At 46.3% G+C, this 21,808-nt stretch overlaps 1 protein-coding gene across 10 annotated transcripts in view; it reads left to right on the top strand.

Annotated features, from left to right (window-relative positions):
- The window catches only part of enah (ENAH actin regulator), a 570,439-nt gene that overhangs the window by 147,577 nt on the left and 401,054 nt on the right, over positions 1 to 21,808 (top strand). The window contains exon 1 of one of the 10 annotated variants that reach the window (XM_078212116.1): positions 16,291 to 16,367. The exons of the other annotated variants lie outside the window; for them this stretch is intronic. The gene's annotated coding sequence lies outside the window, so the exon portion shown is untranslated. Of the gene's footprint in view, positions 1 to 16,290; positions 16,368 to 21,808 lie in introns of those variants that run through there. 10 annotated transcript variants of the gene reach the window in all.

Genomic DNA, 21,808 nt, shown 5'->3' on the forward strand with positions numbered 1-21,808 from the left:
ACCTCTCAGCCCAGCTCTGCAGCTTATCTATGTCCCTCTGCAACCTGACACTTCCCTCCATACTGTCTACAACTCCACCGACTTTAGTGTCATCCGCAAATTTACTAATCCATCCTTCTACGCCCAGGTCATTAATAAAAATGACAAACAGCAGTGGCCCCAAATCAGATCCTTGCGGTGCACCACTAGTAACTGAACTCCAGGATGAATATTTCCCATCAACTACCACCCTCTGTTTTCTTACAGCTAGCCAATTCCTGATCCAAACCACTAAATCACCCTCAATCCCATGTGTCCGTATTTTCTGCAAAAGCTTACCATGGGGAACCTTATCAAACGCTTTGCTAAAATCCATATACACCACATCAACCGCTTTACTCTCATCCACCTCTTTGGTCACCTTCTCAAAGAACTCAATAAGGTTTGTGAGGCACGACCTACCCTTCACAAAACCGTGTTGACTATCCCTAATCAAATTATTCCTTTCTAGATGATTATAAATCCGATCTCTTATAATCCTTTCCAAAACTTTGCCCACAACAGAAGTAAGGCTCACCGGTCTATAATTATCAGGGTTGTCCCTACTCTCCTTCTTGAACAAGGGGACAACATTTGCTATCCTCCAGTCTTCTGGCACTGTTCCTGTAGACAATGGCGACCCAAAGATCAAAGCCAAAGGCTCTGCAATCTCCTCTCTATTATAGTAAGGCGTTTGAGAGAGAGAATCCTAGGATAAATCCCATCCGGCCCAGGGGACTTATCTATTTTTACCCTTTCCAGAACTGCTAACACCTCCTCCTTATAGAACATAGAACAGTACAGCACAGAACAGGCCCTTCGGCCCACGATGTTGTGCCGAGCTTTATCTGAAACCAAAATCAAGCTATCCCGCTCCCTATCATCCTGGTGTGCTCCATGTGCCTATCCAATAACCGCTTAAATGTTCCGAAAGTGTCTGACTCCACTATCACTGCAGGCAGTCCATTCCAAACCCCAACCACTCTCTGTGTAAAGAACCTACCTCTGTTATCCTTCCTTTATCTCCCACCATGAACCCTATAGTTATGCCCCCCTGTAATAGCTCCATCCACCCGAGGAAATCGTCTTTGAACGTTCACTCTATCTATCCCCTTCATCATTTTATAAACCTCTCTTAAGTCTCCCCTCAGCCTCCTCCGCTCCAGAGAGAACAGCCCTAGCTCCCTCAACCTTTCCTCATAAGACCTACCCTCCAAATCAGGCAGCATCCTGGTAAATCTCCTCTGCACTCTTTCCAGCGCTTCCACTTCCTTCTTATAGTGAGGTGACCAGAACTGCACACAATATTCCAAATGTGGTCTCACCAAGGTCCTGTACAGTTGCAGCATAACCCCACGGCTCTTAAACTCCAACCCCCTGTTAATAAAAGCTAACACACTATAGGCCTTCTTCACAGCTCTATCCACTTGAATGTCAACCTTTAGAGATCTGTGGATATGGACCCCAAGATTTCTTTGTTCCTCCACAGTCTTCAGAACCCTACCTTTGACCCTGTAATCCACATTTAAATTAGTCCTACCAAAATGAATCACCTCACATTTATCAGGGTTAAACTCCATTTGCCATTTTTCAGCCCAGCTTTGCATCCTATCTATGTCTCTTTGCAGCCTCCAACAGCCCTCCACCTCATCCACTACTCCACCAATCTTGGTGTCATCAGCAAATTTATTGATCCACCCTTCAGCCCCCTTCTCTAAGTCATTAATAAAAATCACAAAGAGCAGAGGACCAAGCACTGATCCCTGTGGCACTCCGCCAGCAACCTGCCTCCAGTCTGAAAATTTTCCATCTACCACCACCCTCTGTCTTCGATCAGATATGATGTGGAGATCTGGGGTGAACACAGTAAGAAGTCTCACAACACCAGGTTAAAGTCCAACATGTTTATTTGGTAGCAAATACTATAAGCTTTCGGAGCACTGCTCCTTCGTCAGATGGAGTGGAAATGTGCTCTCAAACAGTGCAAACAGACACAAAATCAAGTTGCAGAATACTGATTAGAATGCGAATCCTACAGCCAGCCAGGTCTTAAAGGTACAGACAATGTGGGTGGAGGGAACATTAAACACAGGTGAAGGAGATGTGTATTGTCTCCAGACAGAACAGCTCGTGAGATTCTGCAAGCCCAGGAGGCAAGCTGTGGGGGTTACTGATAATGTGACATAAATCCAACATCCCGGTTTAGGCCATCCTCATGTGTGCGGAACTTGGCTATCAGTTTCTGCTCAGCGACTCGGCGTTGTCGTGTGTCGTGAAGGCAGCCTTGGAGAACGCTTACCTGAAGATCCAAGGCTGAATGCCCGTGACTGCTGAAGTGCTCCCCCACAGGAAGAGAACAGTCTTGTCTGGTTATTGTCGTGCGGTGTTCATTCATCCGTTGTCGTAGCGTCTACATGGTTTCCCCAATGTACCATGCCTCGGGACATCCTTTCCTGTAGCGTATCAGGTAGACAATGTTGGCCGAGTTGCAAGAGTCGGTTCCGTGTACCTGGTAGATGGTGTTCTCGCGTGAGATGATGGCATCCGTGTCGATGATCCGGCACGGGTCGATCAGACAGCCAGTTACCTATCCAATCGGCCAACTTTCCCTCTATCCCACACCTCCTCTCTTTCATCATAAGCCGACCATGGGGGACCTTATCAAACGCCTTACTAAAATCCATGTATATGACATCAACTGCCCTACCTTCATCAACACACTTAGTTACCTCCTCAAAAAATTCAATCAAATTTGTGAGGCACGACTTGCCCTTCACAAATCCGTGCTGACTATCCCGGATTAATCCGCATCTTTCTAAATGGTTGTAAATCCCATCCCTAAGGACCTTTTCCATCAATTTACCAACCACCGAAGTAAGACTAACCGGTCTATAATTACCAGGGTCATTTCTATTCCCTTTCTTAAACAGAGGAACAACATTCGCCACTCTCCAGTCCTCTGGCACCATCCCCGTGGACAGTGAGGACCCAAAGATCAAAGCCAAAGGCTCCGCAATCTCATCCCTTGCCTCCCAAAGAATCCTAGGATATATTTCATCAGGCCCAGGGGACTTATCAACCTTCAGTTTATTCAAAACTGCCAGTACATCCTCCCTCCGAACATCTATTTCCTCCAGCCTATTAGCCTGTAACACCTTCTCTTCCTCAAAAACATGGCCCCTCTCCTTGGTGAACACTGAAGAAAAGTATTCATTCATCACCTCGCCTATCTCTACTGACTCCATACACAAGTTCCCACTACTGTCCTTGACCGGCCCTAACCTCGCCCTGGTCATTCTTTTATTCCTCACATAAGAATAAAAATCCTTGGGGTTTTCCTTGATCCGACCCGCCAAGGACTTCTCATGTCCCCTCCTAGCTATCCTAAGCCCCTTTTTTAGCTCATTCCTTGCTAACTTGTAACCCTCAATCGAGCCATCTGAACCTTGTTTCCTCATCCCTACATAAGCTTCCGTCTTCCTTTTCACAAGACATTCCACCTCTTTCATGAACCATGGTTCCCTCACTCGGCCATTTCCTCCCTGCCTGACAGGGACACACCTATCAAGGACCTCCAGTATTTGTTCCTTGAAAAAGTTCCACTTTTCATTAGTTCCTTTCTCTGACAGTTTCTGTTCCCAACTTATGCCCCCTAATTCTTGCCTAATCGCATCATAATTACCTCTCCCCCAATTGTAAACCTTGCCCTGCCGTACGGCCCTATCCCTCTCCATTGCAATAACAAAAGACACCGAATTGTGGTCAGCCTTGGTCGGAGATTTCCTTTCCCATGTTTGACCTGATGCCATGAGACCTCAATGGGGTCCAGAGTCAGTGTTGAGGACTTCCAAGGCTATCCCTTCTTATTAAGGACTGATTAGGGACAGTCAGCATGGCTTTGTGAGTGGAAAATCATCTCTCACAAATTTGATTGAGTTTTTTGAAGGGGTAACCAAGAAGGTAGATGAGGGCAGTGCAGTTGATGTTGTCTACATGGACTTTAGCAAGGCCTTTGACAAGGTACCGCATGGTAGGTTGTTGCATAAAGTTAAATCTCACGGGATCCAGGGTGAGATATTGGCTTCTTGATAGAAACCAGAGGGTGGTTGTAGAGAGTTGTTTTTCAAACTGTGACCAGCGGTGTGCCTCAGGGATCAGTGCTGGGCCCACTGTTATTTGTCATTTATATTAATGATTTGGATGAGAATATAGGGGGCATGGTTAGTAAGTTTGCAGATGACACCAAGATTGGTGGCATAGTGGACAGTGAAGAAAGTTATCTCCAATTGCAACGGGATCTTGATCAATTGGGCCAGTGGGCTGATGAATGGCAGATGGAGTTTAATTTAGATAAATGCGAGGTGATGCATTTTGGTAGATTGAACCAGGGCAGGACTTGCTCGGTTAATGGTAGGGCATTGGGGAGAGTTACAGAACAAAGAGATCTAGGGGTCCATGTTCATAGCTCCTTGAAAGTGGAGTTACAGGTGGACAGATTGGTGAAGAAGGCATTTGGCATGCTTGGTTTCATTGGTCAGAACATTGACTGGGACTTTTTTCTTTGGAGCGTAGGAGGCTGATGCGTGACCTTATAGAGGTCTATAAAATAATGAGGGGCATAGACAAGGTAGATAGTCAATATCTTTTCCCAAAGGTAGGGGAGTCTAAAATTAGAGGGCATAGGTTTAAAGTGAGAGGGGAGAGATACAAAAGTGTCCAGAGGGGCAATTTTTTCACACAGAGGATGGTGAATGTCTGGAACAAGCTGCCAGAGATAGTAGTAGAGGCGGGTACAATTTTATCTTTTAAAAAGCAGTTAGATAGTTACATGGGTACGATGGGTATAGAGGGATATTTGCCAAATGCGGGCAATTGGGATTAGCTTCGGGGTTTTTAAAAAAAGGGCGGCATGGACAAGTTGGGCCGAAGGGCCTGTTTCCATGCTGTAAACCTCTATGACTCTAACCTCTATGCTTTCCTCAACAATAAATACTGATGAGAAATATTCATTTAGGATCTCACCCATCTCTTGTGGATCCGCACGTAGATGACCTTGTTGATCCTTAAGAGGCCCTAATCTCTCCCTAGTTATTCTTTTGGACTTTATGTATTTGTAGAAGCTCTTTGGATTCTCCTTTGCCTTATCTGCCAAAACAATCTCATGTCCTCTTTTTGCCCTCCTGATTTCTCTCTTAACACTACTCCTGCACCCGCTATACTCTTCAAGGGATTCACTTGATTCCAGCTGCCCATGCATGTCATATGCCTCCTTCTTCTTGACCAGGGTTTGAAGATTTTGGAAGCAGACCAAGATGAGGATTCCATGGAATTGATCCAAGTAAAGAAATGACAAGGAGTGGGAGGGAGATTCACTGGCCCCATTTGCCGCTGGTGGGAATCACGGCGTCCTGCTGAGTTGAGTGTCGGGCTAAAATGGGATTCCCGCTGGGCAACCTGTCACTATTCACCTGGTCTGCTATGCCGCTCCCAATCGTCTGGGCGGTAGCCTGATAATTATGCAAATTTGCTGATTTGCATTTCATTAGGCTGGAAGTCCAATTCAGCAGCCTCCACAATGCAACCTCTCCCAGTGGGAACTGCACCGGGTGGGTTTTGATGGTCTTGACAGTTATCGATCTGGCCCGGTGGACCCGATGGGGTTGAAGGAGGTAAGTGCAGTGCCCATCTGCCCCTCCACTGCTGCCAGGCTGTAGAGGGAGGATGCCCTTGGGGGATCCTCCTTGAGGATTGGGGGAGGGGTTTGCACTGGGGGGGGGGGCAAAGGGTTGACCTCGGTTCTTTTCCCGCTCACTCTTGGCATGGTGATTTCAGGCAGCTCTCTGATCAAAATCTTCATTCTTCTGTGCACTGTGAGAAATTTGAAGTGGCCTGCTCAATTTCATCTCCTTGTCCCCTGGACACCTGGAAGTCTTCCAAATCCCAACAGCACTCTATCCTGCAGAAGGGATTCCCCTTTCTATCTTTAAGAAGCTGCAGGTGTCAAAAGACTCCTTTGAAGTCCTCTGACTCAGGAGAAGTCACATTCACTGAGGTGGGAAGGGAGCGGGGGGGGGGCGCAGAGGGGAGAGAATTCCCTTCCCTTCAGCTGCTCACGCTGGCCCATTCTTGTAACACTGCATTTTGTACAAGTCCCTGAACCTTCCGAGAAAGATCAAACCTTTGCCAGCCTTTGAAATCCATTGACAGCTTTGAAGTCCTTTAAAATTCATTGCCAACCTTTGAGGCTCTTTGAAATCCAATGCTAGTCTTTGAAAATCATTGTTTTCATTCAATTTAACGGTCCAGTATCTTAAATTAGCCTTTGATTCAGATTCAGTAAGAAGTCTCACTGAGGTTAAAGTCTAACAGGTTTGTTTGGCATCACGAGCATTCAGAGCACTGCTCCTCCATCAGGTGCACTCACCTGAGGAAGGAGTAGTGCTCCGAAAGCTCGTGATGCCAAACAAACCTGGTGTTGTGAGACTTCTTACTGTGCCCACCTTAGTCCAACGTCAGCATCTCCACATCATAGCCTTTGACAGCTTAATGATTTTTGCATTGTATGCTTGAAATTTGTTTATTTATCACCCTTTCACGGTTGCATGTATCTGAAGTACCCCTCATTGCTCTTAACCACAATGTTTATAAACATCCTAGTTCTGCTTGACAGCTGCAGGCAACCTCAAAGCAGCTAAGTGCTTTACCTCTTTTCTATACACAGTGTTTATGTGAATGGCTAAAGATTGAGAGAGGGGAATGTGCAACAAGACCTGGGTGTCTTTTGCTGAAAGTAAGCATGTAGATGCCGCATATGGTAAAGAAGGCAAATAGTACTTTGGCCTTCATAGCGCGAGGATTTGAGTACAGGAGCAGGGATGCCTTGCTGCAATTATACAGGGCCCTGGTGAGACCACACCTGGAATATTGTGCGCAGCAATGGTCTCCTTATCTGAGGAAGGATGCCTTGCTATAGAGGGAGTGCAGTAAAGGTTTACCAGAATGATTCCTGGGATGGCAGGACTGACTGGAGGGGAGATTGAGTTGGTTAGGATTATATTCACTGGAGTTCAGAAGAATGAGGGGGGGGGAATCTCATAGAAACCTATAAAATTCTAACAGGAATACAGAAGGTACATGCAGGAAGGATGTTCACGAAGGTGGGGAGTCCAGAACCAGTGGTTACAGCCTCAGATAAACCATTTAGGATTGAGATGAGGAAACATTTCTTTACCCGGAGAATGATAAACCTGTGGAATTTGCTACTACAGAAAGTAGTGTTGTGCCTGCCGCACAGTCTGTTTTAACCCTTATACGGTGGACAAATAACTGCGAGTAGACGTCTGGTTAGTTCAATCAATATTTATTTAAGACACACAATCAATAATCACCCACCCAACCAACAATAAGTTATCTTTACAGAAAATACGAGCGTTCAAGTCCAATACAAGACCTTGACTTAACTTTGCGTGACTGGCAAGTACCCAAGCAGATATTGGCCTTTATCTGTGCGCTGGTCTCGGTCGTCCTCTGCGTAGTCTGGTCCTTTGGTCTGGTCTGGCACTCTGGCTCTGGTCTTCCTTTCTTCTCGGGTGTGGTGGCTCTCCTCGTGCTGGTCGTCGCTGGCGATGGTCACCGGTGTTGTAGCTCGTCCGTGGGGTCAGAGAGAGAGAGAGAGTGGCAGTTGGTAACTAGTGGCGTGCCGCAGGGATCGGTGCTGGGGCCTCAACTGTTTACCATATACATAGACGATCTGGAGGAGGGGACCGAGTGCAGGGTAACAAAGTTTGCGGATGACACAAAGATGAGTGGGAAAGCGAATTGCGAGGAAGATGCGGAAAGTCTACAGAGAGATTTGGATAGGCTAAGTGAGTGGGCGAGGATCTGGCAGATGGAGTATAACGTTGACAAGTGTGAGGTTATCCACTTTGGAAGGAATAATAATAAAATGGACTATTATTTAAATGGTGAAAAATTACAACATGCTACTGTGCAGAGGGACCTGAGGGTCCTTGTGCATGAATCACAAAAACTCAGTTTGCAGGTGCAGCAGGTGATCAAGAAGGCAAATGGAATGTTGGCCTTTATCGCAAAGGGGATGGGATATAAAAGCAGGGAGGTCTTGCTGCAATTGTACAGGGTACTGGTGAGGCCGCAACTAGAGTACTGCGTGCAATTTTGGTGCCCTTATTTGCGGAAGGATATATTGGCTTTGGAGGGAGTACAGAGAAGGTTCACCAGGTTGATACCGGAGATGAGGGGGTTAGCTTATGAGGAGAGATTGAGTAGATTGGGCCTGTACTCATTGGAGTTTAGAAGGCTGAGGGGAGATCTTGTAGAGACATATAAGATAATGAAGGGGCTAGACAGGGTAGAGGCAGAGAGATTCTTTCCACTTAGAAAGGAAACAAGAACTAGAGGACATAGCCTCAAAATAAGGGGGAGTCAGTTTAGAACAGAGTTGAGGAACTTCTTCTCTCAGAGGGTAGTAAATGTCTGGAATTCTCTGCCCATTGAAGCAGTGGAGGCTACCTCGTTAAATATGTTTAAGTCACAGGTAGATAGATTTCTGATCAATAAGGGAATTAAAGGTTATGGGGAGCAGGCGGGAAAGTGGAACTAAACCACTATCAGATCAGCCATGATCTTATTGAATGGCGGGGCAGGCTCGAGGGGCTAGATGGCCTACTCCTGCTCCTATTTCTTATGTTCTTATGAGAGAGAGCTTCTTCTGTTGTGCAGAAGCTTTTATCCCTCCCTGGTTTTGTGTCCTTTTTGGGCGGTCTCCTGATTCTTGTCAATCAATCGATCAGGGCTTGATCACCCTGATCGATAAGAGTCCAATCAGGTGCTGCCACACCGATCTCTGGGTGTGTACCCAACAGCCATGCCTGTAGGTGCTGGAGGCATGTAGGTCACATACCTCCCTCCTAAATAAGGGGTTAAGATAAACAAGTCTGTTTGACCAGAGAGTGAACACAGTAAGAAGTCTCACAACACCAGGTTAAAGTCCAACAGGTTTAGTTGGTAGCAAAAGCCACTAGCTTTCGGAGCGCTGCCCCTTCGTCAAGTGAGCGTGAGTTCTTCAGCGGTCACGGGCATCCGTCCTCTGATCTTCAGTTAAGCGTTCTCCAAGGCGGCCTTCACAACACACGACAGCGCAGAGTCGCTGAGCAGAAACTGATAGCCAAGTTCCGCACACATGAGGATGGCCTCAACCGGGATCTTGGGTTCATGTCACACTGTCTGTAATCCCCACGACTTGCCTGGACTTGCAAAATCTCACTAGCTGTCCTGTCTGGAGACAATACACATCTCTTTAACCTGTGCTTAACGCTCTCTACACTCACATTGTCTGTACCTTTCAGACTTGATTACCTGTAAAGACTTGCATTCCAATCATTATTTTGTCAATTGAGTTTGTGTCTTTGTGCCCTGTTTGTGAACAGAACTCCCACTCACCTGATGAAGGAGCAGCACTCCGAAAGCTAGTGGCTTTTGCTACCAAATAAACCTGTTGGACTTTAACCTGGTGTTGTGAGACTTCTTACTGTGTTTACTCCAGTCCAACGCCAGCATCTCCACCTCATGACCAGAGAGTGTCCATTGTCTTTGGGATGGCCTATTTCCTGTTTATTCAGTTGTCTGGGTTACAGCCTGTTTATCTCTGTCTTTTAGGCTGCAGCCTGTCGTTTTAGTTCTTGCCCAATTGTCCCAGAGTGCTTTACAAATCGCCATTTTAGGTGGCCCGTTTGGTCACAGCAGTATGTTTTCAAGAAAGAGTTAGATCTAGCTCTTGGGACTAAAGGATAGGTTAGAGCGGGAACAGGTTACTAAGTTGGATGACCAACCATGATCATAATGAATGGTGGAGCAGGTTTGAAGGGCCGAATGGCTTATTCCTGCTATGTTTCTATGGGAAGTTGGAAAGGTTAAGTCTGTATCCATTAGAGTTTAGAACATTAAGAGGCAACGTGATCAAAACCTTTAAGATCATGACAGGATGGATGTTTTAAAAATTGTTTTCTCTTGTAATTCTCTTGAATGAAGAACGAAGGATCACTGTTTAAAAATATGGGGTCGCTCATTTACGAGAGAAGTTAGGGACTTTTTTCTCAGAGGGTGTGAATTACAGTCAGATCAGCTGTGATCTTATTGAATTGCAGAGCAGGTCCGAGGTGCGAGTGCCTACTCCGCTTCTAATTCCTATGTTCATATGTACTCTCATCCACCCTCTCTGTTACTGCATCAAAAACCTCAAACAAGTTAGTTAAGCATGATTTGCTCACGGGACTGTTAATTTTATTCTGAATTCTCGTTTCTCAAAGCCTCCCCAGCACAGAAGTTAAACCGACTGGCTTGTAGTTCGGATACTTGCAGCCTTTTTTGAAAAACATTTGAAATTCTGCAACCTGTGGTACCACTGTATCTAAGGAGAATTGGAAAATTATGGCTAGTCCCTCAGATTCCTATCCCTGTTTTTCTTGGTATCTTTGGAAGCATCTCATCTATTTTGTGCTGTAAACATTCTATGAGTCTCTATGATAGTGAGCTGCAAACATACCTGAATTGAGTTAATGTGATGTCCTCATAAACTACTAAAACTTGCTTGAAAGACAAGGAGAGAGTAAGGTGTGTAGTTTCATCCGTTATATGAAAATATTGTAAGGCAGACAACGGAGAAGTATTATTTGGTGGAATTAAAATGTAATCGAGAAAAGTGCTGCAAGTGGAACTCCACTGTCAGCCAATCCTGCCCTGGGGTCTTACCCCTAGAGAGGCTGTCGAGGGCTCCAGTCAGCTAAGGTTAAAGTTTATTTATTAGTCACAAGTAGCCTTACATTAACACTGTAATGAAGTTACTGTGAAAATCCCTTAGTCGCCGCACTCCAGCGCCTGTTTGGGCACACTAAGGGAGAATTTAACATGGCCAATTCACCTAACCTGCACGTCTTTGGACTGTGGGAGGAAACTGGCGCACCCGGAGGAAACCCACGCAGACGTGGGGAGAATGTGCAAACTCTACACAGACAGTGACTCAAGCTGGGAATTGAATTCGGCTCCCTGGTGCTGTGAGGCAGCAGTGTTAACCACTGTGTCACCGTGCCCCCTTGGCATTAGGAGCATCAAGCTTTCGACAGAAGGCACATCCTTCCACTCTATTAAGAGCTTGGCGAGGAAAACATTTAACTAACGTTGTTTGTTTTGATTTGAATCTTGCACCCCCTTTAAGTAGGCACGCGTGGACCAAGCTAGCAGCGGAGATCCGACAGCTCGAGGGCTAGCTGTACTCTATCCCAGTGACAGTAATGACTTAATAGAAAATTCTGGAATTCTCCAGTGGGGAATGAGGGGCAACTTAGTGGCGGGCATGGGGGAGTCCACTGCCTAGCTGCACTGGACTCTAATTTGTCCCCTGTGCCCATTACCGAGCAGCTGTCTGCAGTGAGTGTGGCAGGCTGCATGGACACGCCAACCAGCCCTGACTCTGCCTCGATCCCACCCCCAGGATCGACAACAAGAGGGATCCTCTGCAGGTTCCTCCTGTGATTCTGCGCCAGAGATTGGCTGTGATTCAGACCCCTGCTCCGCCCAAACACTGGGCCACCCATGGAGTCTGGAGGAAACTCTGGTCCTGAGACAAGGGTGCCTCGTGCTAGCTTCTGGCACAGGGAGACAGGGTGTAGGGTGGGCTTGAGGCCTGGGAGTTGAAGCAGGGACAGGAGGAACTGAGAGCTGAGTCAGGCCTCCATCCACCTAAGTGCCCATCACTTGTCTTCCCTTCTGTACCTCCTGCTCTTCCATCCCTCCCTCCCTGCTTCCAGTTGCTGACACATAGCATCAACAGGAGAGTGCCTACACTGCACCTGCTCTTCCTGTTACCACACACAAAGTCAGCCGTCCAGGGCCACCAATGTGGGAGTGGCTGCTTTCCTGGCCCCCACTGCTCTCACAACCCCATCACCAGTCCGTTTGTTAATTAACACCAAAATGACAATCGTGGCATGCGTTCGGGCAATGGCTAGGATTGTCAGCCCTTCGGCCATTATGGCAGGCTCAAAACTGTACGGCAGAACCATCTTTTTAAAGGCCAAGCAGGTGGTTCACCTCACCCTAGAAAAGGGGCTCATGGCAGATGGGACCTTCCTGGCGGTGGGCCCTTTGAAGGCCACCACCAAAGACTGATTTGCCCTTCATCCCCTTGGAGTTCCTCCTCCCCCACTTCCATCAACTGGTGGTGGTGATCCTGATCGACCTAAAGGGAGCCTCCCTCTGGCACATATTCTCCTTCTGACGGCAGGTTTGCCTGGCCCAGGAGGAGCGCTGGAGGGAGACTTCAAGGAGAGGGTCAACCACGGCCTCTTTTGGTCCACAGATTACAACAATATTAGGCAGGAACTGAAGGATGTAGATTGGGGGCAGATGTTTGAGGGCAAATCAACATCTGGCATGTGGGAGGCTTTCAAGTGTAAGTTGATAGGGATTCAGGACCGGCACATTCCCGTAAGGATGAAGGATAAGTATGGCAAGTTTTGGGAACCTTGGATAATGAGAGATATTGTGAGCCTAGTCAAAGAGAAAAAGGAAGCATTTATCAAAACTAGGAGGTTGGGAACACACGAAGCAAGTGTGGAATATAAGGAAAGTAGAAAGAAACTTAAGCAAGGAGTAAGGAGGGCTAAAAGGTGTCACGAAAAAGCGTAGGCCAGCAGGATTAAGGAAACTCCCAAGGCTTTTTATACATATATAAAGAGCAAGAGGGTAGCCAGGGAGAGGGTTGGCCCAATCAAGGACAATGGAGGGAATCTATCCGTGGAGCCAGAGGAAATGGGCGAGGTATTAAATGAGTACTTTGCTTCAGTATTCACCAAAGAGAAGGACTTGATCGTTGATGAGTCTGGGAAAGAATGTGTAGATGGGTCATGTTGAGATCAAAAAGGAGGAGGCATTGGGGTTCTTGAGAATCATTAAGGTAGACAAGTCCCCAGGGCCTGATGGGATATACCCCAGAATACTGAGAGCGGCAAGTGAGGAAATTGCTGGGGCCTTGAGAGAAATCTTTGTATCCTCACTGGCTACAGGGGATGTCCCAGAGGATTGGAGAATAGCCAGTGTTGTTCCTTTGTTTAAGAAGGGTAGCAAGAATAACCCAGGTAATTACAGGCTGGTGAGCCTTACATCAGTGGTAGGGAAATTATTGGCGAGGATTCTTCGAGACAGGATTTATTCCCACTTGAAAATAAATGGACGTATTAGTGAGAGGCAACATGGTTTTGTGAAGGGGAGGTCGTGTCTCACAAACTTGATCAAGTTTTTCGAGGAAGTGACGAAGATGATTGATGAGGGTAGGGCAGTGGATGTTGTCCACATGGACTTCAGTAAGGCTTTTAACAAGGTCCCGCATGGCAGACTGCTGCAGAAGGTGAAGCCTCACAGGATCAGAGGTGAGCTGGCAAGGTGGATACAAAACTGGCTCGGTCAAAGAAGACAGGGTAGCAGTGGAAGGGTGAGTTTTTGAATGGAGGGCTGTGACAAGTGGTGTTCCTCAGGGATCAGTGCTGGGACCTTTGCTGTTTGTAATATATATAAATGATTTGGAGGAAAATGTAACTGGATTGATTAGTAAGTTTGCAGACAACACAAAGGTTGGTGGATTTGCCGATTGCGATGAGGACCATCAGAGGATACAGCAGGATATAGATCAGTTGGAGACTTGGGCGGAGAGATGGCAGATGGAGTTTAATCCGGACAAATGTGAGGTAATGCATTTTGAAAGGTCTAATATCTAATAGATAGGAAATATACAGTAAATGGCAGAACCCTTAAGAGTATTGATAGGCAAAGGGATCTGGGTGTACAGGTACACAGGTCACTGAAAGTGGCAATGCAGGTGGAGAAGGTAGTCAAGAAGGCATACGGCATGCTTGCCTTCATTGGCCGGGGCATTGAGTTTAAAAATTGGCAAGTCATGTTGCAGCTTTATAGAACCTTAGTTAGGCCGCACTTGGAATATAGTGTTCAATTCTGGCCGCCACACTACCAGAAGGATGTGGAGGCTTTGGAGAGGGTACAGAAAAGATTTACCAGGATGTTGCCTGGTATGGTGGGCATTAGCTATGAGGAGAGGTTGGAGAAACTTGGTTTGTTCTCACTGGAGCGACGGAGGTTGAGGGGTGACCTGATAGAAGTCTACAAGATTATGAGAGGCATGGATAGAATGGATAGTCAGAAGCTTTTTCCCAGGGTGGAAGAGTCAATTACTAGGGGGCACAGGTTTAAGGTGCGAGGGGCAAGGTTTAAAGGAGATGTACGAGGCAGATATTTTACACAAAGAGTAGTGGGTGCCTGGAACCCATTGCCGGGGGAGATAGTGGAAGTGGATACGGTAGTGACTTTTCAGGGGCGTCCTGACAAATACATGAATAGGATGGAAATAGAGGTATATGGTCCCCGGAAGGTTAGGGGGTTTTAGTTCAGTCGGGCAATATGGTCGGTGCAGGCTTGGAGGGCCGAAGGGCCTGTTCCTGTGCTGTAATTTTCTTTGTTCTTTGTTCTTTGGATGTCATGCGTTGCCAAGCCTATAAGGGGTTTGGGCATGTCCTCAAGAACCACCTCCGAGGCAGGTGAAAAAAACCACAGCACTGCCACACCCCCTCCCCCCATTATTACTCCAACTACTTCCCGCAAGGGGAAGCTGCGCAATCAGCAGCCACCACCTTGACTGCTGGCAAGGAGGGAGAGAGAGTGTCCGCGCACCCCAACCACCGGCTCAGGGAAACAGAACACCTCCGTGCCCACCAGTTGTTATCATCCCATTTGGGACCGCTGATGCCTCAGCGCCGTGTGCTGGGCTCAGCGTGTGTCTCCGCGCGGGTCCATGGTCCCGGTAACGAGGGTGATCTCGAGCTGGAAGTGGAACTGAATCTCTGGAAATAATGTTAGCAAGGTGGAGAAAAGAACAGGGATAAGCTTGCTGATTAAGTGAAGTTATTTCCAATGCCTGGGAGGTATTGAAACAGATATGCTCAAAACTCAGTCGCAATGGTGGAGGATTTTAATTTCACTAATGTGAATTGGGATGCATAATGTGTAAAGCCCTGATATGAGCTCGAAGTATTTGAGCTGGTGCAGGATTTGTTTCCAAGGTAGCATGGAGTAGTGTATAACTAAATATAACTAATCAAAAATTAGTAAATGAATTAGTGTAAAAACATCATTTCTTTTAAATTAAAAATTGTGTTGGAGAAATAATTTATTTTAATGTTTGGTTTAGGAAAACTGACTAAAGGTATTAATGTGAAAGCAATACATTTGGAAGAAATACTGAAGGATATATGGATAAAAGGTTGGGAAATATTTTTTCTTGGAAGATATTTATATGTGAATTATATAGAGGGTGATATGTGAATGTAAAACCAGCATTGCAGCTGAAAAAATCAGGAAGAAAAAGAAAAAGCATTTAGGGTGTTGAGTTGAGCTTCTGATGAGTAAGTAGAGAACAAAGAAAATCCCATGTCGATCATGAAGCCCTAACTAAATTTAAAAAAAGTATTTTGCCCTTACTTGGACCGTATCCCTCTATTCCCTCTCTATTCATGTACCCACCCAGGTGCTTCTTAAATGTTGCGAATGTGCGTGCATCCACCACCTCCTCTGGCAGTACGTTCTGGGCACCCATCACTCTGTGTGAAAAAGCTACCCCGCAGGTGGTAGAAATCATAGAAATCATAGAAACCCTACAGTGCAGAAGGAGGCCATTTGGCCCATCGAGTCTGCACCGACCACAATCCCACCCAGGCCCTACCCCCACATATTTTACCCACTAATCCCCCTAACCTATGCATCCCAGGACTCTAAGGGGCAATTTTTTTAACCTGGCCAATCAACCTAACCCACACATCTTTGGACTGTGGGAGGAAACCGGAGCACCCGGAGGAAACCCACGCAGACACGAGGAGAATGTGCAAACTCCGCACAGACAGTGACCCAAGCCGGGAATCGAACCTGGAACCCTGGAGCTGTGAAGCAGCAGTGCTAACCACTGTACTACCGTGCCGCCCACCTTTCCCCCTCACCTTGAACCTGTGCCCCCTTGTAATTGACAGCTCCACCCTGGGAAAAAGCTTCTGACTACCACCACCACCACCACCAACCCCCTCCCCCCCCCCAACTCCCTCGAGATTAGGCAACATCCTGATGAACCTTCTTTGCATTCTCTCCAAAACTTCCACATCTTTCTGGTAGTGTGCGACCAGAACATAATGCAGTACTCCACATGTGGCCTAACCAAGGTTTTATATAGCTGCAACATGATTTGCCAACTCTTATATTTAATGTCCCGGCAAATGAAGGTAAGCATGACATGCCTTTTTAATCATCTTGGCCACCTATGTTGCCACTTTTAGGGAACTGTGGACCTGCACGCCCAGATCCCTCAGTATGTTAATGTTCCTAACGGTTCTGCCATTTACATTATAATTCATACCTAAATTTGATTCTCCAAAATGCATCACCTTGCATTTGTCCGGATTAAACTCCATCTTCCATTTCTGTACCCAAGCCTCCAATCTATTTGTTGTATCCTCTGACAGTCCCTGACACTTTCAGTAATTCCAGTAATCTTCGTGTCATTCGCGAATTTACTAATCAGACCACCCACATTTTCCTCCAAATCATTTATATATACTATAAACTAATCTAAACTGGAGGAGCATAAATATTTTGCCTGGGAGGTTTGCTAGTGTCACATGGGAGGACTTAAACTAGTTTGGCAGGGGGTGGGAACCATAGCAAAGGTGAATTAACTGAAGGGGAAGTACAGAGTTGGGCCAGGAAGACTCAGAGGAAGAGCAGGCAGGGTGGGATTGCTGATCAAGGAGGGTCTGGTGGACTGAAGTGCATTTGTTTCAATGCGAGAAGTGTAACAGGTAAGGCAAATGAACTTAGAGCTTGGATTAGTACTTGGAACTATGATGTTGTTGCCATTACAGGGACTTGGTTAAAGGAAGAACAGGATTGTCAGCTTAACATCCAGGATACAGATGTTTCAGATGGGATAGAGAGGGATGTAAAGGGTGGGGGAGTTGCACTACTGGTTAAGGAGAAGATCACAGCTGTACTGCGGGAGGAAACTCATATAACGAGGCAATATGGGTAGAGCTCAGGAATAGGAAGGGTGTAGTCACAATGTTGGGGGTTTACTATCGGCCTCCCAACAGCCGGCAGGAGATAGAGAAACAGATATGTAGGCAGATTTTGGCAAGGTGTAAAAGTAACAGGGTTGTTGTGGTGGGTGATTTTTAACTTCCCCAATATTGACTGGGACTCACTTAGTGCTAGGGGCGTGGATGGGGCAGAGTTTGTAAGGAGCATCCAGGAGGGCTTCCTGAAACAGTATGTAGATAGTCCAACTAGGGAAGGGGCCGTACTGGACCTGGTATTGGGGAATGAGCCCGGCCAGGTGGTCGATGTTTCAGTAGGGGAGCAGTTTGGGAGCAGTGACCACAATTCAGTAAGCTTTAAGGTACTGATGGATAAAGATAAGTGTAATCCTCGGGTGAAGGTGCTAAATTGGGGGAAGGTTAATTACAACAATATTAAACAGGAACTGAAGAATGTAGATTGGGGGCAGATGTTTGAGAGCAAATCAACATCTGGCATGTGGGAGGCTTTCAAATGTAAGTTGATTGGAATTCAGGACTAGCATGTTCCTGTAAGGATGAAGGATAAGTGTGGCAAGTTTTGGGAACCTTGGATAACGAAAGATATTGTGAGCCTAGTCAAAAAGAAAAAAGGAAGCATTTGTCAAGGCTTTGAGGCTGGGAACGTACGAAGCAAGTGTGGAATACAAGGAAAGTAGAAAGAAACTTAAGCAAAGAGTCAGGACGACTAAAAGGGGTCATGAAAAGTTATTGGCCAGCAGGATTAAGGAAAATCCCAAGGCTTTTTATACATATGTACAGAGCAAGAAGGTAGCCAGGGAGAGGGTTGGCCCACTCAAGGACAGTGGAGGGAATCTATGCGTGGAGCCAGAGGAAATGGGTGATGTATTAAATGAGTACTTTGCGTCAGTATTTATCAAAGAGAAGGACTTGGTGGATGATGAGTCTGGGAAAGGATGTGTAGATAGTTTGGATCATGTTGAAATCAAAAAGGAGGAGGTATTGGGGGCCTTGAGAAACATTAAGGTAGACAAGTCTTTGTATCCTCACTGGCTACAGGGGAGGTCCTAGAGGATTGGAGAATAGCCAATGTTGTTCCATTGTTTACGAGGGGAAGCAAGAATAATCCAAGTAATTACAGGCTGGTGAGCCTTACATCAGTGGTAGGGAAATTATTGGAGAAGATTCTTCGAGACAGGATTTACTCCCACTTGGAAATAAGTGGACGTATTAGTGAGAGGCAACATGGTTTTGTGAAGAGGAGGTCATGTCTCACTAACTTGATCGAGTTTTTTGAGGAAGTGACGAAGATGATTGATGAGCGTAGGGCAGTGGATGTTGTCCACATGGACTTCAGTAAGCCCTTTGACAAGGTCCCTTATGGCAGACTGGTACAGAAGGTGAAGTCTCACAGGATCAGAGGTGAGCTGGCAAGATGGATACAGAACTGGCTCGGTCATAGAAGACAGAGGGTAGCAGTGGAAGTATATCCCTCGCTCCACTCGCACTGTCTGTACCTGTAAAGACTTGATCACCTGAAAAGACTCGCATTTCATTATCTTGAAATTGTGTCTCTGTCTGTATGTGCCGTGTTTGTGAAACCTACCTCTCCACTCACCTGATGAAGGGGCAGCACTCCGAAAGCTCGTGATTCCAAATAAACCTGTTGGACTTTAACCTGGTGTTGTGAGACTTCTTACTGTTCTTTTTTCTAGGCTCACTGGCACGCTGCACAGGGAGTAATCCTGAGATTAAAACCCTAGAGGTCCTGCTTTTTAACTTTCTGCCAAACTCCCTAAACTGCTGCTGCAGGACCTTGTCACTCTTCCTATCTATGTCGTTAGTACCAATATGTACCACGACTTCTGGCTGTTCACCCTCTCCCTTCAGAATGTTTTCTGTCCATCCAGAAACATCCTGGACCCTGGGACTAGGAAGGCAACATTTGATTTCATTTGATTTGATTTATTATTGTCACATTTATTATTGTCTGTGCCTTTGGGACTTGATTGCCTGTGGAGACTCGCATTCCAAGCATTGTCTTGTGGGTTGAGTTTGTGTCTGTGTATGCCCTGCTTGTGGGCGCGGTTCCCGCTCGCCTGGTGGGGGGGCGGTGCTCCGGGGGCTTGTGCTGCCAGGTGGGCCTGTTGGACTTTGGCCTGGTGTTGTGGGACTTCTGACTGTGCTTACCCCAGTCCAACGCCGGCATCTCCACATCACAGTTAGGAGTAAAACAGGGGGTAATAATCAGGTATGCATGTACTTGGATTGGCCTTACCTGGAGTACTATGTACAGTTTTAGTCACTGTACCGCAACAAAGGTATCCAGGTATTGGAGAGCCAGCAAAGAAAAGGGAAAAACCCAGTCTGCAGGTGCAACAGGTGATCGAGAAGGCAAATGGGACGTTGGCCTATATCGCAAGGGGGATAGAATATAAAAGCAGAGATGTCTTGCTGCATCTGTACAGGGCATTGGTGAGGCCGCAGCTGGAATACTGTGTGCAGTATTGGTCCCCTTATTTGCGGAAGGATATATTGGCCTTGGAGGGAGTGCAGGTTGATACCAGAGATGAGGGGTGTAGATTATGAGGAGAGACTGAGCAGATTGGGTTTGTACTCGTTGGAATTTAGAAGGCTGAGGGGGGAACTTATAGAGACCTATAAGATAATGAAGGGGCTGGATAGGGTAGAGGTGGAGAGATTCTTTCCACTTAGAAAGGAATCAGAGAGCTGTGGATATGAACCCCAAGATCTCTCTGTTCCTCCACATTCCTCAGAACCCTACCGTTGACCCTGTAATCCGCATTCAAATTTGTCCTACCAAAATGAATCACCTCGCACTTATCAGGGTTAAACTCCATCTGCCATTTTTCGGCTCAGCTCTGCATCCTATCACTTAGAAAGGAAGCTAGAACTAGAGGGCACAGCCTCAAAATAAGGGGGGGTCAGTTTAGGACAGAGTTGAGGAGGAACTTCTTCTCTCAGAGGGTGGTGAATCTCTGGAATTCTCTGCGCACTGAAGAGGTGGAGGCTACCTCGTTGAATATGTTTAAATCACGGATAAATTGATTCCTGATTGGTAAGGGAATTAGGGGTTATAGGGATCAGGTGGGTAAGTGGAACTGATCCACTTCAGATCAGCCATGATCTTATTGAATGGCGGGGCAGGCTCGAGGGGCTAGATGGCCTACTCCTGCTCCTATTTCTTATGTTCTTAAAACAAACTAATGCCTGACTTCAAGCATATGAGCTTTGAGAGGTAGTTAAAAAGTCTGTGATTGTTTTCTCTGAAGGATCAGAACCCATGCAGACCTATTCAAGAACATGTATAAATTAAACTCTCGTAAGAGTTGAGGTTTTCACGTGTGAGTATGGGCTCAAACATGAGAGAGAAGCTACATGGAAGTTTTAGATTCAACTACTTGAGGGCAAATTGAAACTTAAGAATGATTTTATTGTATTTCTTGTGCTGATCAAAAAAATAGATGGGTACTTTGTTTGGATAATATTTAGTAATTAAGTGTTGTGCTGAAATCAGGGGCACCAAACACACGGGAATGATTGTTGGGAGTTTCGGGGTATAGATGTTTCAGTAAGAGTAGGGAAGGTGGTAAAAGAGGTGGAGGAGTAGCATTGTTAATCAAGGATAGTTTAACGGCTGCAGAAAGGCAATTCGAGGGGGATCTGCCTACTGAGGTAATATGGGCTGAAGTTAGAAATAGGAAAGGAGCGTCACGTTGTTGGGAGTTTTCTATAGGCCCCCAAATAGTAATAGAGATGTGGAGGAGGAAATTGCAAAACAGATTATGGATAGGTGTGGGGGTCACAGGGTAGTTGTCATGGGTGACTTTAACTTTCCAAATATTGATTGGAACCTTTATAGGTCGAATAGTTTGGATGGGGCAGTTTTTGTACAGTGTGTACAGGAGGGTTTCCTGACACAATATGTGGATAGGCCGACAAGAGGTGGGGCCACATTGGATTTGGTACTGGGAAATGAACCGGGCCAAGTGTTAGATTTGGTTGTGGGAGAGCACTTTGGAGATAGCGACCACAATTCGGTGTCTTTTGTTATTGCAATGGAGAGGGATAGGGCCGTACAGCAGGGCAAGGTTTATAATTAGGGGAGGGGTAATTATGATGTGATTAGGCAAGAATTAGGGAGTATAAGATGGGAACAGGAACTCTCAGGGAAAGGCACAAATGAAAAGTGGAGCTTGTTCAAGGAGCAAATACTGTGTGACCTTGATAGGTATGTCCCTGTCAGGCAGGGAGGAAATGGCCGAGCGAGGGAACCATGGTTCACAAAAGAGCTTGAATGTCTTGTCAAGAGGGAAAAGGAAGCGTATGTAAGGATGAGAAAACAAGGTTCAGTCGGGTCGATTGAGGGTTACAAGTTAGCAAGGAATGAACTAAAAAAAGGGCTCAGGAGAGCTCGGAGGGGGCATGAGAAGTCCTTGGCGGGTCGGATCAAGGAAAACCCCAAGGCTTTTTACTCTTATGTGAGAAATAAAAGAATGACCAGGGTGAGGTTAGGGCCGGTCAAGGACAGTAGTGGGAACTTGTACATGGAGTCAGAAGAGATAGGAGAGGCGATGAATGAATACTTCTCTTCAGTGTTCACCAAGGAG

Source organism: Mustelus asterias, chromosome 5, assembly GCF_964213995.1.
Source record: "Mustelus asterias chromosome 5, sMusAst1.hap1.1, whole genome shotgun sequence".
Lineage (NCBI taxonomy): Eukaryota > Metazoa > Chordata > Chondrichthyes > Carcharhiniformes > Triakidae > Mustelus > Mustelus asterias.